Genomic DNA, 15,533 nt, shown 5'->3' on the forward strand with positions numbered 1-15,533 from the left:
AGCTTAGGTTTATGTTTAATTATCTATCGGGCATTTAGCTAGCCATCCCATAGACACTACAAATCCATTACATACAAAATTGAACTCATTATTTCACAACTAACAACTTATTCTGATGAAACTTAATACTACCAAATCAGTGGTCAAACCAGCAACCTGGGAATCATATTAAATTTACTCATCTGAATATTGCCAACTCTTCTTGCTTCTAGCTATTCAATATTTATTAGTCAATTCAAACTATATTTCCCTCTCCATTCCCACTGCTCCTAAATCTGATGCGACTGTCTTTCTTCCCTGGATTTTTCATGGTCTGCAAACCATCTTCCTCCACATTTCAGCTAAAACAACCTCTCTAAAATCCAATTAGTTCTGAATACTATTCTGTTAAAGTTTTGTCTGTTTTTTTTGATATAATAATAACAATAATATCAACAATAATAGGAATTTATTGAGCACTGACTATATGTCAGGCACTTTGGAAAAGAGAGAAGGAATCAAAGCAATGAGTAGAACAGATACTAAGACACTGAGGAACTAATAAACATGACAACTCAGAGACTAGAAAATACTTGATTATGACTAAGGCACAGTGGCATTTGAGGGAATGATAAGAACTGAGTGTGGAGAGGTGGGCAGAGGGTAAATCATGAAAGGATTTACTGCTAAGGGGTGCATGTGTGTGTGTATGTGTATGTTTATTTTACTTATTTTTACGTGTACTGGATACAATAGAATTGAGCACCATATTTGCCATCAAGGACTTCTGCATTTTTATGAAACCAGTCACACAGTAGTATCTAAAGAGAAGGCAAATTCCTAAAATAAAATTTTTTTAAAAACTCATGTAGAAGCAGAGAAATTTATTGGTTACCTTCGCCTTCAAACATACTGATTTTAATATCAACCACTATTGGGCCCATAAAACGATGGTCATATTGAGAGTTAACAGGTACATACTAATCTATTAAATAATCAATAAGATGCTCATGACTATTAGGTTAGAGAGCTTAAAATAAGAGAAACATTGTGTAGGTGCCTTTCAGGCAGTAAACTAAGGCCCAGAACAGAAAAATCTCGCTAAAATTCATATAACAAAAAAACAATAAAATATTCATTTTCTTCCTGATAAAGAAAATAGAAATCAATATTCTTGGTACCCCTGCATATTCTATAAATTTACTGATTTAATTCTTAGATATTATAAAAAATCTTTTGTTTTCCCCTCTTTTTCCTTTTCTATCATTAGGACCCAGTCGAAACTACCACCACTTTAAAGATGTTCTCTATTCTGAAGCCAGAGTATTCTTTTCTCAGCTTACAACTCTTCTAGAAGCTCCCTGTTGATCTTAAAACAACAACCTAGATTCTCAGCAATGACCTCCAGGCTCTCCAGCCTCTGGCCTCTGCACTTCTGTAGCTTCGGTGCTTCTGGCTCCCCTGACTATGGCTGCTGGCTCTCCTCCTGTTCTCAGCACCTTTGCAAGGACTCTTCCCTTTGTGGAGATGCTCTACCTCAGTCTCCTATTCATTTATTTCTATATATCTCTCAATCTCAACATCAGTTTCCAAGAAGCTTAATAAAGATAATTATTACTATCAATGCATCAATTTGTAATCTTTTTCTCCTGGTATTGTAAAATAACTTTAATTATTTTTAACTGAACTATAAAATATACACAGGAAAATGTACATAAGGCAAGTGTACAACTTGAAAAAATGTCCAAAGTAATACTGTCATGCTTTATTGGATTCTCAGTGCAATTAACTGTGATTCTGATTAAGCATCTGCTCTATAATTTGAAATATGCTTAGTCCATGAAGGATACAAACAAATCAAAGAAGAATTGTTCTTCATCTTCATGGACATTACCCTTTGATAAGATCTACACAATAGGACAATTAGGAGCGGGACAGGCTAGAAATGATTCATTCATCCTTTCATTCATCTAGTACTTATTGAATTATTACTGTGTACAAAACCTGGAACAAAAAAGACAGATTCAGTCCCTGACCTCATTGAATTCAACTAAGTGAATAAGGTATAAACCATGTGACAGTGAGTTCTATATCATATGGATGTTCATGTGAACACACAGTAATTCCAGTTTGGGAAGCATGGGGTCAGGGTGTGGTAATGCCAGGGAAAGTTTTCTAAAAGAAGTCAGAGTGAAACTAAGACCTGAAAGTTAAAGGAGAGCCAATCAGCAAAGAGAGGTGAAGGGTGAAACATCTTTCAGGCAAAGGCCAAAACATCTGACTTTTCATCTGACTTTTTCCCAGAGGGAAAAAAGAGCTTGTTGTATTTAGAGAACTGAACACATTTCAGTATGGCTAGAACATTAGCAAGTTGGCGAAAGTGCCTGTCTGATGACTGAGTTAGAAAGGGAAGCCGACAAAGCTTATTCTTACAAACATGTTTATTTCTACAGTCCAGTATAGCGTTGCCTCTCAGGATTTCTTTTTTTCAAATCAGGATTTCTTTTTTTCAAATCAAGTTATAAATTCTATATGAAACTGCAAGTCAGATATTCTGAACACCAAAAGGCAAAATTCAGGCATGAGAACCATAAAGTCGGCTTGGACTGGTCTCTAAGGGTCATGTGCAATTATCTAAAGTGAGAGGTATAATGCGAAGATATTGACAAGGCAGGACTTACTAAATCCAGGAGGAACCAGCCAGGCCATGATTATGGCATCAACAAAGCTTGTGTCCAGGGCAGGGTTTATTATATGCAAACAACAGTCTTAATATAGAGATGTTTCTTTTCATTGTAGGCTAAAGAGAAAACTTCTAAGAAAATGAAAGATGATCATATATGTACTGTGCTTTACACATTAGCTTTAGGCTTTGATTTTTCTATCATCTCAGGAGAAGTGGTCACAGAGGACAGGGAGCTACTGCTTTACTTGTAAGGATCAAATAGGTATTGTGACCTGTAGGTCTAACATTTCTGATACTTGTTACTCATTCTCCTAGGAAATCTTGATTGAACACTTGCTGCTGGCCTGATGTAAGCAGTAGGGCCATAGTGATGAATGGGAGATTTAGAGAGATTTCTCTAATGGAGCCTACGTTGCTAAGATAGAGACAGAAAAGGGTGAGCAAACAAACAAATAAGATGACTTCAACTAGTAACAGACAAGGAAGAAAAGAAACTACTTCAGATGGGAGTCAGGAATGCTCTTGGGAAAAGAGATATTTGACCTGAGATCTGATGAAAAGAGAAACAGACCAGGAGAAAGAACTTGACGGCAGATGAAACATCAAAAGCAAAGACCCTAATGCAGGAATGAGCTTGGCTTTCTGCAACGACACAAAGGGCTCCAATGTCGAGGAGCATCTCTGATCTCTAGAGCATCTAGGACATCTATAGCAGCTCTCTAGAACCTTTCTAGAGCATCTGGCTCTCTGGAGCAATAAAGAGAAGAATGGTAGAAGTTGCATTCACAGAAGCAAGCAGGTGTAAGGTAACTGGGGCCATTATATGTTAACAAGTTTGGATTTTATTCTAAGAAAAACAATGACTTGATTTACATTATTTTTTTCTGGCTGTGTTATAGTTAGACTTTTGTAGAGAAAGGCTTGAATGGAAGCATGGAGACAATGGCAATAATTTCGGCAAGATTTGATAAAAACCTAGACCAGGGACCAATCTTGAAATAGGTTGATATCAGTGGAGACCGAGAAAGGGGTCAAATTCAGGATATATTTTGTAGGTAGAGCTGACAGAATGTTGTGATGGTTTGTATACAGTGCATGAAGCAAAGAAAGGAATCCAGGAGAATCCTTCATTTCCTAGTTTTAGCAAATTATAGATGGTGATGTTGATTAGACAAGAAAGAAGGTTTCTTTCTTCAGTGAATGTTAAAGGCAATTACTAGGTGATGTTAAGCCTCTATCACATTATATTCCACAATTAATTGTAGGGGAAAATTGCTCATTATTTGAAAGGCAAGACGGGAGAACTATGTGGGATAGTACAAGAACAGTTGAGAATTGGGTTTCCTGTCATGGGCTGATTCCATCTGCCTGGAATTGATCATCTAGCACACTGCTGGGAAAGATTCTGGAGCCCCATCTGGCATATCTGGAAATAATGCTGAGATGTAGCAAAACCAATAGTGGAAATAAGGAGGGCAAGGTTGACACACCTACCATATATCTCTGAAAGTGAAATACAGTGGAATACTATCACATTTAGAGTTGGGTAGAACATGGGTTAAAATCCCTTAGCTAAATTATTTAATTTCCATGTCCCTCTCTCCTAATCTATAAAATGAGGATATAAATTCAAATCTTACATGTGTGTAGGGAAGACTGAAATGTAATAAAATATGTCAAGCATCTGATATTTAAGAGAAAATGAATACTAATATATTTCCTCACTAAGGAAAAATAATTTGCATATATTACATCTACACCTTTACCTCTATCTATATCTATCTAATCCGCCAATAGATTAGAGGATTCAATAAACCACAAACACATGAAAATAAGTACCTCCATCTTATTTTCTCTGTCACTCCCAAGTCTCTAAGATTGCTTATCATTACAGATGGAGAGGAATCCAGTTAAGATTGGGTTTACCCCTTATAGAATTTTAACTTCATTGTCTGGTGTACTCTACCCCTTCCCAAATGATCTTAAGCCTTTAGATAAATTAAAACAATTTCATGATGATGATGATGGTGATGATAATGATAAAAATAGTAATAGAGTTTATCCATTCATTTGTCGATGGACATTTAGGTTGCTTCCACGTCTTGGCTATTGTAAATAGTGCTGCTATGAATATTGGGGAGTATGTATCAAGAAGATGTGGATATATATACACAATGGAATACTATTCAGCCATAAAAAGAATGAAATAATGCCATTTGCAGCAACATGGATGGACCTAGAGATTATCACACTAAATGAAGTAAGTCAAAGACAAATACTATATGATATCACTTATATGTAGAATCTAAAATATGATACAAATGATCTTATTAACTAAACAGAAACAGACTCACAGACAGGAAATAAACATATGGTTACCAAAGGGGAAAGTCGGGGGAGGGATAAATTAGAAGTTTGGGATTAGCAGATACAAACTATTATATATAAAACAGATAAATAACAAGGTCCTACTGTATAGCACAGGGAACTATATTCAAGTCTTGTGATAACCTACAATGAAAAAGAATATATATATATATATATATATATATATATATATATATATGAATCACTTTGCTGTATACCAGAAACTAACGCAACATTGTAAATCAACTATACTTCAAACTATACTTCAATTTTAAAAAATCAACAACAAATATTATAATAAAAATGCCTTCAAAATAAATAGAAAGAGATTGGCAGGCAGCTGGAAGAACAGATTTAGAACTCTCAGGTAGAGAAACAGGATAGCCAGGACCTACACATGGGTTTTACATGGAAGATGTTCCATTAATTTCATAGAGCTCTGTTTGGTTTGGTTTGGTTTATTTCTTTTTTCTCTTTTTTTTTAGGTTGGAAGTAAATAAGTTGATGGGGAATACTAACTCAATAAAAGGACTCATTACAAAGCCAACTAATGCCTTTACATTGAGCTTCAATCAGGTGTGGACTGCTTAAAGTCAGATCATATCTTATCTGCTCAGATTCCTTCAGAAAGTTCCTGGCTCATTCAGATTAAATGCCAACGTGCAGGCTGAAGTCTTTACTATGGCCTCAAGACCACAGATGACTTCCTTCCCTTTACCTCTCCACCTTGACTCTTTTTATTCCTTACTCACTCTGCTTCAGCCAAGCAGGCTTGTTTTCCCTCCCGTACACTGAGAATGTCCCCCATCTTCTTTGGGCTCCTTGCACTTTCTATTCCCTCCACCTGAAATGGTCTCCATCCAGGTATTCTCAAGGCTCAATCCCTCATTTCCTTCCAGGCTTGATTTAAAAGGCCTCTTCTCAGTGATGTCTCAGCAACTCTATCTGAAATGTACACACCCCCATGGTAACTCATATTACTTTTTCTTGTTGTATTGTTTTCATTAACATTCATATTTATCTAATATAACCTAAATTTTACTTATTTCCCTTATTTATTGTCTTTTTACCTCACGAGAATGTAGGTTTCACAAAAAAATGAATTTTTGTATGTTTTGTTCACTGCTATATCCCCAGTATCTAGAATAGTGCCTGGCATACAGTAGGTGCTCCATTAATACTGGTTAAATGAATAGACTGCTACAAGACTTGTATATGCGTTCTTTTTGCATCTAGCACATTCAGTCACATGACTAAAAACATGATATTTGATAATCCATCCTCTTATGGAGTATGATTTTCAAATTAACTGGTGTTTCTGCTTGCCTGAGTATACTATTTTTGTATATTCTGCCCCATTTGTTGAAAACTATTCCAAGACAATTTAGTTCTTATCTTATTTAATAACATCTGATGATTATAGTTGGATCTTTGATTTATAAGTATTTGGGGACCTGGAAAAATTATGTTGACAGCTAACAAAATAAGCATTTTTAAAAACTGTGGCTACTTTGTACTGACCTCTGAGTAGGAAGTAGATATGTAAATAAACCTTCTGGTTAGGATTTCCATCCCATAGTCATGCTGACATTAACCATAAGATACAGGGGAGAAGAGAGGATACACCATTCTTTAATTTAGATCTAAAATATTAAAGATTTACTATGGACCAACTCCTCTGCACTGTACTTTCACATTAGATATCTTAATTTATTTAAAGTATCACAGGAGATTTTAAAGAGAGACAACAGGAAAGAGGAGAGCATGGGTTCTCTCTTAGTACCATATTACAACACATGCTTCTATTTTTTTTCAACACAACTTACTGCAAGGGTGAGAAAACAGTTGCTGTTTAAATGTGAAAAAGGCAAACGTGGTTATATATGGACTCAATAATGAAAGTTGTGAAAAATCACTTATCTACAACAGTTTGATATAAAAATAACCAAGTATTGGATGAGTATGGAAATTGCCAATCAAGAAATGCTGCAAGTACTGATTTCATGCAAGAAGCACTTGAGAGCATGGTGGGCAGTGCAACCTTTCTCCAGCCATTGCAATCACGCTGCATCACACCCCAGAATGTGCCCATTTCACAAAAGAAAGAGGGAGGCATGAGAGAGGTGAAATGATCCACCAATGGTCACAGAGTTAATAAGTGGAGGTGTTGTAAGCAGAACTGAATCTCCTGGTCTCTAAGCTGCCATTCCTTCCATTACACCTCCGCCAGTACTGTGATGTCCCATCCACTCCTACCCCCATGAGAAATTAACTATATGATTATCACCAGCATGACAGGTAAGAAAAATTTAAATATCACATTCTGATTGTAGGTCCAGCTCCTGGCATAACATAGCTGCTCAATAAATGCATGTTTGTTTCCCTTAGCCATTGGAAACATAAGATTCTAACCAAATGTTTAATGATTTTCAGCTCAGAGAGCCTCTGTCCACTTAAACAGATTGTGACTAGCCTACTGGGTACAAATTGAAGACTGTCTAAGCCATCTTTCACACTAATGTGCTGATTAAATTATCCTTACCCTAGCCTTATAGGCCTAAACAGATACGACAAATTGTCACTCACTAATAAAAAGGGTGTGGGGTGGGCAATGGTTAGGCTTTCTTGATGTAAGCACAAAGAGAGAAAATAGAGAAACCATCAAAGTTCAGGATGTAATCATTCTCAAAAGTGCATATGAAATACACAACAGAGGATGAGAAAATGATGAATTTCATACACAGAGCAGTGAAATATTTTTAAGCTTTTTATATGTTTTTGTCTCTTTGAGGTACATTCAAATAAGAGAGACCATAGTTCCTCAAGCTTGAAAAAATTAAATCAAATAAATTCCATGCACTGAATATTTTCTGCTTTGCTTCTATACTACTGATATGGACCAGATAAATAATTCTGGATTGGTTGTCAGGTCACTTGGATTCTTGTTTTGGTTTGTAAGTTAATTATTATTTTGACCGTGAGCGAGTTCCTTCACCTCTTGACACTGCCCTTTATGGAATATTTTGATACAAAAATAGAATAAGGAGAGAATTTAACTATTACAAGATTTATTTTAAGTACAAGATAGAGGTTTCATTCTATCTACCTGGAGAAGAGGGTATGGCTTTTTGATTAAGGGTGTGAGCTATGGAATCAGATTGTCTGAGTTTAAATATCCCTCAGTTATTTACCGCTTCTGAGAGCTTGGTTATGTAAGTTATGCCTTTAGGGCTTCAGTTTCTTATTTTTAAAATAAGAATGATAATAATAGTATGTACCTTAGGGTAATTTTTGTAAAAGAGAGAATTCATGTAGAGGGCCAGTACAGCATCTAAATAAAAAGAAAGTTTTCAGAAAGTATTTTCTTTTTCTTATTATATCATTATTAATATTAATATGGCCATTGCTGAAATTAAAATAGGTTTCAGTTCTTATCTGGGCTCTACTGTTGGCTAGCTGTGTAACTTTGGACCCAGTGGTGAACTTGAACTCTCTATCTTGTTCTCATTACTTTAAGGAGTAGTTAATGCCAACTGTGCTTTGTTGCCAGGTGAATCAGGCATCCACAAGTTAAATTCCTAGCATATACAATATGTTCAAAAACTAGAGGTTGATGTGCCCACTTTTGCTCCAGATTTTTATGATTCCAATTTTCTCATTTAATTACCCCAGGGTGTAGGGTTATTTCAACTGAGAATCTATTCCAGGGCTTCTACATGCCATGATTCCTCATTAAGCTTTGCCACTGCTGAGTAAAACTTTGTACAACATAAGATGTAGAGTTAAAGGGACACAGATGTGGTCTCCTTTCCCTCCGCTCAAATCACTGAAATTGCCAATGACAAAGGAAGAGAGCTCCAGAAACACCAGCATCAGAGGCTAGCAAAGAAGAGGAATCCATGTTGAGCACACCTGCCAAGGACGTGTCGGTGGAAATGCCTAAAGGTCGGAAGAGTGATATGGTTTACAATTCACTCTAGAGCAACACTTACCCGCCACCAAATCCTCTATTTTAGAGATGCCCAAATATTTTCAGATGAAACTTGTCTTTTCCCATTTCAACTCCTTTAAATTAATCCACCAGGGCCAAGGAAGTGGATGCTGAACCCAGGCCAAAAGACCAAAATTCATCTGCGCGACTGCCCTATACAGCTAAGTCTGCCTGACGCCAAAGCCTATGTTCTTAGTCACCATGTTCTGCTTTCTTCTGCAAGCTCTCATCAGGGACCCTTCACTCCCTCCATGAAAGCATACATTTTCTCAACAATGAATGGAGAACAGAAGTCCCCTTTGACCCCAAGAACTACAGCACATTTCCCACTGAGAGTTCTCGCAGTCCTCTTCCAAGGGAGAGGAGGGGCTTGAAGCAGATTTTTAAACCATTTACAGCTGGATTTCTCAGGTCTCCCACTAAAAGAAACACACAGTCCACATAAAGTCATTCTAAATCCATTAAATGTTAAACTTTCCAAAATTTATCTCCTAATCTAGTAACTCATTTAGTTTTCTAAAAATAATAATACAGAGAACAATAGAAAAACTAAAAGTCCAGAAATCCTCATTTCTTTGCTTCAAGCTTAATTAATGATATTTATGATATTTTCTAAGGAATATACTGACTTATAAACACATTTTCACATATATGAAACAAAATATGGAAATATATTATTTTAAAAATATATATATGTATTTATATGTATATATATAGACATCATAATTTGTTTCTACTCCTCCCTTTAATATCATCCAGACTCATTGTCTTGCCTCTCATCAAACATAATTCATGTTACTTCTATCCTAAAATGTTTTGCTCCAGTAATTATGAATTTTTCTATTCCCCCAAGTAAGCCATGATATTCTGCACCTCAGTGCCTTTGTACAGACTTTCTTCTTTCTAAAATAGATGTGCCTATACTTGTGTAATAAACAGATGCATATTCATTCTTCACAACCCAGAAGTAGTGTCTCATTTCGTTTTATATTATTTCTTCCCCTTCCCCTGCTCTAAGGGAAGTTTGATTATCACTCCCATTTTTACTGTCACCTTACCTTCTATTTACTGTTAAAATATTTACCACCATGTCTTGTAGTTATTTACTCACAAATCTGTCTATAACTGAGTGGAGTTCCTTGAAAATGATTTTACTTAAACATTTGTTATTTGTCTAAGTTTCTCTAGAGTTATTCATAATGTCTGTCCCATAGTGGGTGCTTAATAATTGTTGGTTGAGAAACTGTATGATTACACACCACAAGGTTAGATGTAGATGACTTTTTTTCTAATGTGAACAGGAAGACGATGAGAAATGAACAACTGTGTAAGCCAATCTCATCATATTTCATGTAATTGTTTCATGAACAGCTAACTTCAATCTTAGCACGTTTCTTCTTATGCTAAACTGTAGATGACTTGACAATGAAGTGTGGTAGTTGCACAGTCACATACTTATAGTCATATTTACATGTTTCTAATTTTATCATATTCTCTGTTCAAATTTTCACATTTATAGTGCATTATTTTCCTAAAGGAACAGATACATTTTAATTGTGAGATGAATCCAGATGCATCAATTTGCTTGGGGAAGCCAGCTGGATAGAGATGCACTGCTGGTGGGACTTGGAAGCAGACATTTATGTGGTGATGGATTTTACACTCTGCATAGCCTCTGGCATGCCACTGGACCCCAATTTTCCTGACCACAAAGTCTCGTATGGGCTCTCATCCACCATATACCTCTCCTTGGTAACACCTATCACATTTGCAATTTGACATGTGTTTGTGGGATTGTCTGATTAATTTTATTATCTCCAACTAGAGTGTAAATTCCTTAAGGGCAGGAAATGTATCTCTTTTACTCACCATAGGATATATAATATCTACTGCATGGTTAATAAATACTTAATAAATGGATATATAAAAATAATGACCTCTCCCATCATTGAAGTGATGCTTGCTCCAGTAATTGCTTGGGAGGCAATATACAGCTTTACAACCCAAACTGAGGTGCTACAAGGTGTTGTTTTGGGTACTTTCTGCAAATGCATCTTTGGTCAGACTTAATAAACAATTATGAAATTAGGAATAAAAACAACAACAACAGCATCAAAAACAAATGTGAATTAGCAGTAGTAATAATGATGATGGCTACAGTGTGAGGACCCACAAGGTACTAAAGCTGATTTCATACAACATTTCAAATCCATGCCACAAACTCCCAAGGTCAGTTATAAGATTCTACTTTATAGAGAGACAACTGTCTTAGGAAAGCAACACATTTATTGACTTGCTGTCAGAACCCAGACCTATTTGACTTTATTTTATGTCCCTTTATTCTAGGACCCTTATTCAACATTTCATCAATAAGAGCATTTCTAAGCTGGATTTAGATACTAAAAGTTAGGCATTATTGATACCTTTGAAAAAGCATCTGTAATGTTATACAATTACGTAATGTATTTGTTCATGAGCCTTTTTATTCTCTCAGTGTATTTTGTGCTACTTGAAGCAAGGAGAGGGAATGTATTATTAAGCATTTATTTTTGAAATTACAGTGTAGCACACCATTATTGATACAATGGTGCTTGATATATGTTTGCGAGAGTCAAATTTAAATGTTTCCAAGAGTCAAATTTAAATGTTTCTGCCATCTCCTCCTAAAAATGGATGGGATTCATCCAAGAAGAAGAAATTATTGACTTTGCTTATGACCATGGCAAATGTAGAAGATTCCACTTTACCTGTTTCCTAAACTCATTTCTTCTCATCACATATCTATAAAGCTCTGAAGATGAAAAGGTCCATCTTGGTAATATTAACTAATTGGTATTTAATTAAATTACTCTGTTAGAGGCCAAAAAGATGAATACTTTTAAGGTCCAATGAAAAGCAAGAAAATGAAGAAAAATGTGGGTTTCAGAGTCTTCCAGGCCTGAGCTCCATGGTTCTGCTACTGGCATGCATTCTTAGTAAGTTACTTCACTTTTATGATTTTTAATTTTCTTATCTGCAAAATGGGAAGAAAATTCTCTGCAGAGGGTATTTGTGAGGATCTAGCAATAAAGTAAAGGTGAAGTTCTGGCAGATTAATAATACACAGCTGTCTTTACAAAGAAACTTTTTTGCTCCATGGTGGCAATTTATACCAAGCACTGTAGAAAATTTACTGGATTCATGATTAATAAGAAATAAAAGTAAAATAAAAACCAAAAGGTAAAAACAAGAAAAACGAAGATAAAAAGGAAAATTCTAAAGATGGTGAACAGTATCTTTATAGTTTGTGTAGGAATAAACTGGACTTGAATTTAATGTGTTTCTATGACAATCAAATATTACTTTACCCTCTGATGAGAACATTAAACAAAAAGCAGATGAAATACAGAGCACATACTGGCATTCCTCTGGGGGAATCTGTGGGCTAGTCTTGTCTTTTGTATAGATGAAGGGCTGAGGGAGATAACTGGCTGACACATTTCATATTTTCAAGAAGATGAGGAAAAACTAGCTTGCCCCTCCCTTTGGAAGTAAAATGTCAAGCAAATAAATGGAAATGTGGCACTGCACCATGTGTGATTTGGGGATGATTCACAGTCTCAGATGCATCCTGAGTTCAGGACAAGAGCTTGACAATTTTCTTCCCCGAACCACAGTTGGACAAGTGTGCTTTTAAAGATAACTGTAATAAAATCTTATGTTTCAGGTCATAAACTGTTCACTGCAATGAACACTGGAGGAAGACATGGTTTTCCTGGTACTTTTCTTGAAAGATCTCTCTTACGACTACCCCCTCAGGGTGGTCTCTGACCCCAATCCAGGGCCAGGGACCCACTCCCAAGCTGATTTAGGCACCCTCCTCTTCACACCCATCATATGTTCATCACTGCCCAAAACACAAAGTATTGAGGTTCTATGGCTTCTCTTTCCTTCATCAGAACACTAATTTTTTAGGGCATGCACTAAATTCATTTTTATCTTTGTATTTCCAGATCCTAGCAAATAACCAAGCATGGGAGCTTGGTTAGAATTTACTAGATAAATGAATACATAGCTGTATCAATGCTATCCTTCTTGGATATGTTGTGACTTCATTATTACCAGAGGCAAATTGTCAGAGAGAGAAACAGACAAGTATTATTAGGGATTGTAATCATGATTTTAAAAAATCCCCTTTGAACACCCTTATGTGTAGAGAATTTGGAACATCTTTCTCAGCTCATTGGTAGTGTGGTATTCAAATACTAAAATTATCAGAAAATTAAGATGTGTCTTTCAATCAGCCTAACTTGAACTCTCAACCAGAGAATGCAGCAGGGTAAACAGACTTGAGATGGGAAGATGATAGTTTTTTATTCAGTCACTAGGGGATAGCAAAACTTAAACTCACAGGATATGTTGAGAATACTATGGAGGATTATATGTCAAAGTTACAGTTCAGTGCTGAGCACACAGATTATGCTTGTTTCTGTTATTTCCTTACTCCCATTCCAGCTCATAATTTTTGCTGTATGTTTATTATATACCCTACACTGGAATTTTCAGTAGATAGTCTAAGACATCAAAAGCAGAACTGATTCATGGGCTGGCTCCACAGAAACTTCTGAAGAAACCAAAGATTCCTTTCATGCAGAAAGATAGACCACCTTCTCCAAAGATAAGGCCAAGCTTAGAGAAGGTCTATCTCTGGTATCGTGTGGTAGCCTAGGATTTGGAGATGTGAAGACCTGGGTTCATATTTGGATTCTGCCTTTTAACTAGCTGTTTATTCTCTGGTAGGTTATGCAAACTCTCTCTCAGTTTCTCCATCTCTAAAACAGCGTTCGTTAATTATTTCTCTGGGATCATTATAAAGATTAAATTAGAATTAAGCTCTGTGAGTCCCGGAATTATATTAATCTTAGTCACTGCCCATGATCCTAGATCCTGGCACTGGACTCTACATATAGTAAATGCTTAATCCTGATGTCTGGAGTTAATGAACAAATAGGTTTGTTTATATGAACCTCTTTATGCCTAAACAAACTCATATTGAAACCCAAAGAGTCCTTATTGATACAGAAATTACTTCAACTGAGATGAAGCTGATAAGTATTTTTTCTCAGAATATTGCCTGTTGGTTTAATCGCCTCCTTTGCCTTGCTCATAAATTGACCTTGCCTCCATGCCAATTCCATATCTAACTTTAAATATTTTCCCATTTTAATGTTCATCTTAAAGGTTATCTACTAAAATAAACTTTTTTTCTCTCCATCATCTTAATGTATCCATGTATAGTAAATCAATCTCTCTTTTCCCTTTCCCAATCCTCCACCAAAAGCTGCTACATAATCACCACTACACTTTGTACAGAGTCCTGTTGTTATACAGACTATAGAGTCTGTACAGACTGTAATTATACAGTCTATACAGTATTGCAATTATATGCTTGCTTGCTTATCCCCTACTCCAGGGGTCCCCAACCTCTGCGATCTAATGCCTGATGATCTGAGGTGGAGCTGATGTAATAATAATATAAATAAAGTTCACAATAAATACAATGTGCTTGAATTATCCCAACCATCACCCCACCCTGGTCCGTGGAAAAATTGTCTTCCACGAAACCAGTCCCTGGTGCCAAAAAGGTTGAGGACCGCTGCTCCACTCTATACTATTTTATTTTTCTAACGGTCCAGAATTTGTTAATCCCAGTACTCTAGCCTTGACTGTTGATAAAAGTTTAGTGACTGAAGTTTTCCTAGGAGACTACAGTTTTTTTCCAGGACAAAGTCTTGATGTTTTTCATATCTTTAAAGGTCAAAAGTCAAACCCAAAAAACAGTCACTATGGCAAAACCTGCTAGTTGTCCTCAAATATCTGTTCTCTCTTTCTTCCATGGTAATAGAAAACTAATTTTGAACAGAGTAGAAGGGTAGCCAGACTAAAACTACGTTTCTTATCTTCCACTGTAAAGTAAGCCCATGTGATTGAGTTCTGTCCAGAAGGTTAGCAAAATTGTCATGTTGTAGTTCCCAAGAAATTCTTTAAAAGACATCTCCAAGTACATTTTATCCATTATTCTTTACCCCTTCCTTAATCTTGCTGCCTGGAACATGAATAAGATGGCTGGAGACCTAGCTGTCATTTTAGCCCATGAGACAATCTTAGGGTGGAGTAGTGAGCTAGATGGAGCTGTAGTCTCTTCCTGGAATAGAGCTGCTATGTCATTCTGGATGGCATATAAAGTATTTTACACTGTGAAAGATAATCTTTTTTTTTTTTTTCCTTAAGCCACTCTTATCCTCATAACTCAGAAGCAAACTCATAGCCTGTGCTCAAACACTTTTTCCTGCATTGACTTATTTTTAGAGTTGGTTCTTATCCATACATCTTTAATGGTCATATTTCCTGGAAATTTTTAGGAATAAAGTAGAGATTTGGCTTCCAAATAGTCCTTTGGAAGAATGTAGCCACGAAAGTATAGTCCAAGAAATAATCAAAATATTGGAATTAATCAAAAAAATGCTACAT

Source organism: Orcinus orca, chromosome 8, assembly GCF_937001465.1.
Source record: "Orcinus orca chromosome 8, mOrcOrc1.1, whole genome shotgun sequence".
NCBI classification, from domain to species: Eukaryota; Metazoa; Chordata; class Mammalia; order Artiodactyla; family Delphinidae; genus Orcinus; species Orcinus orca.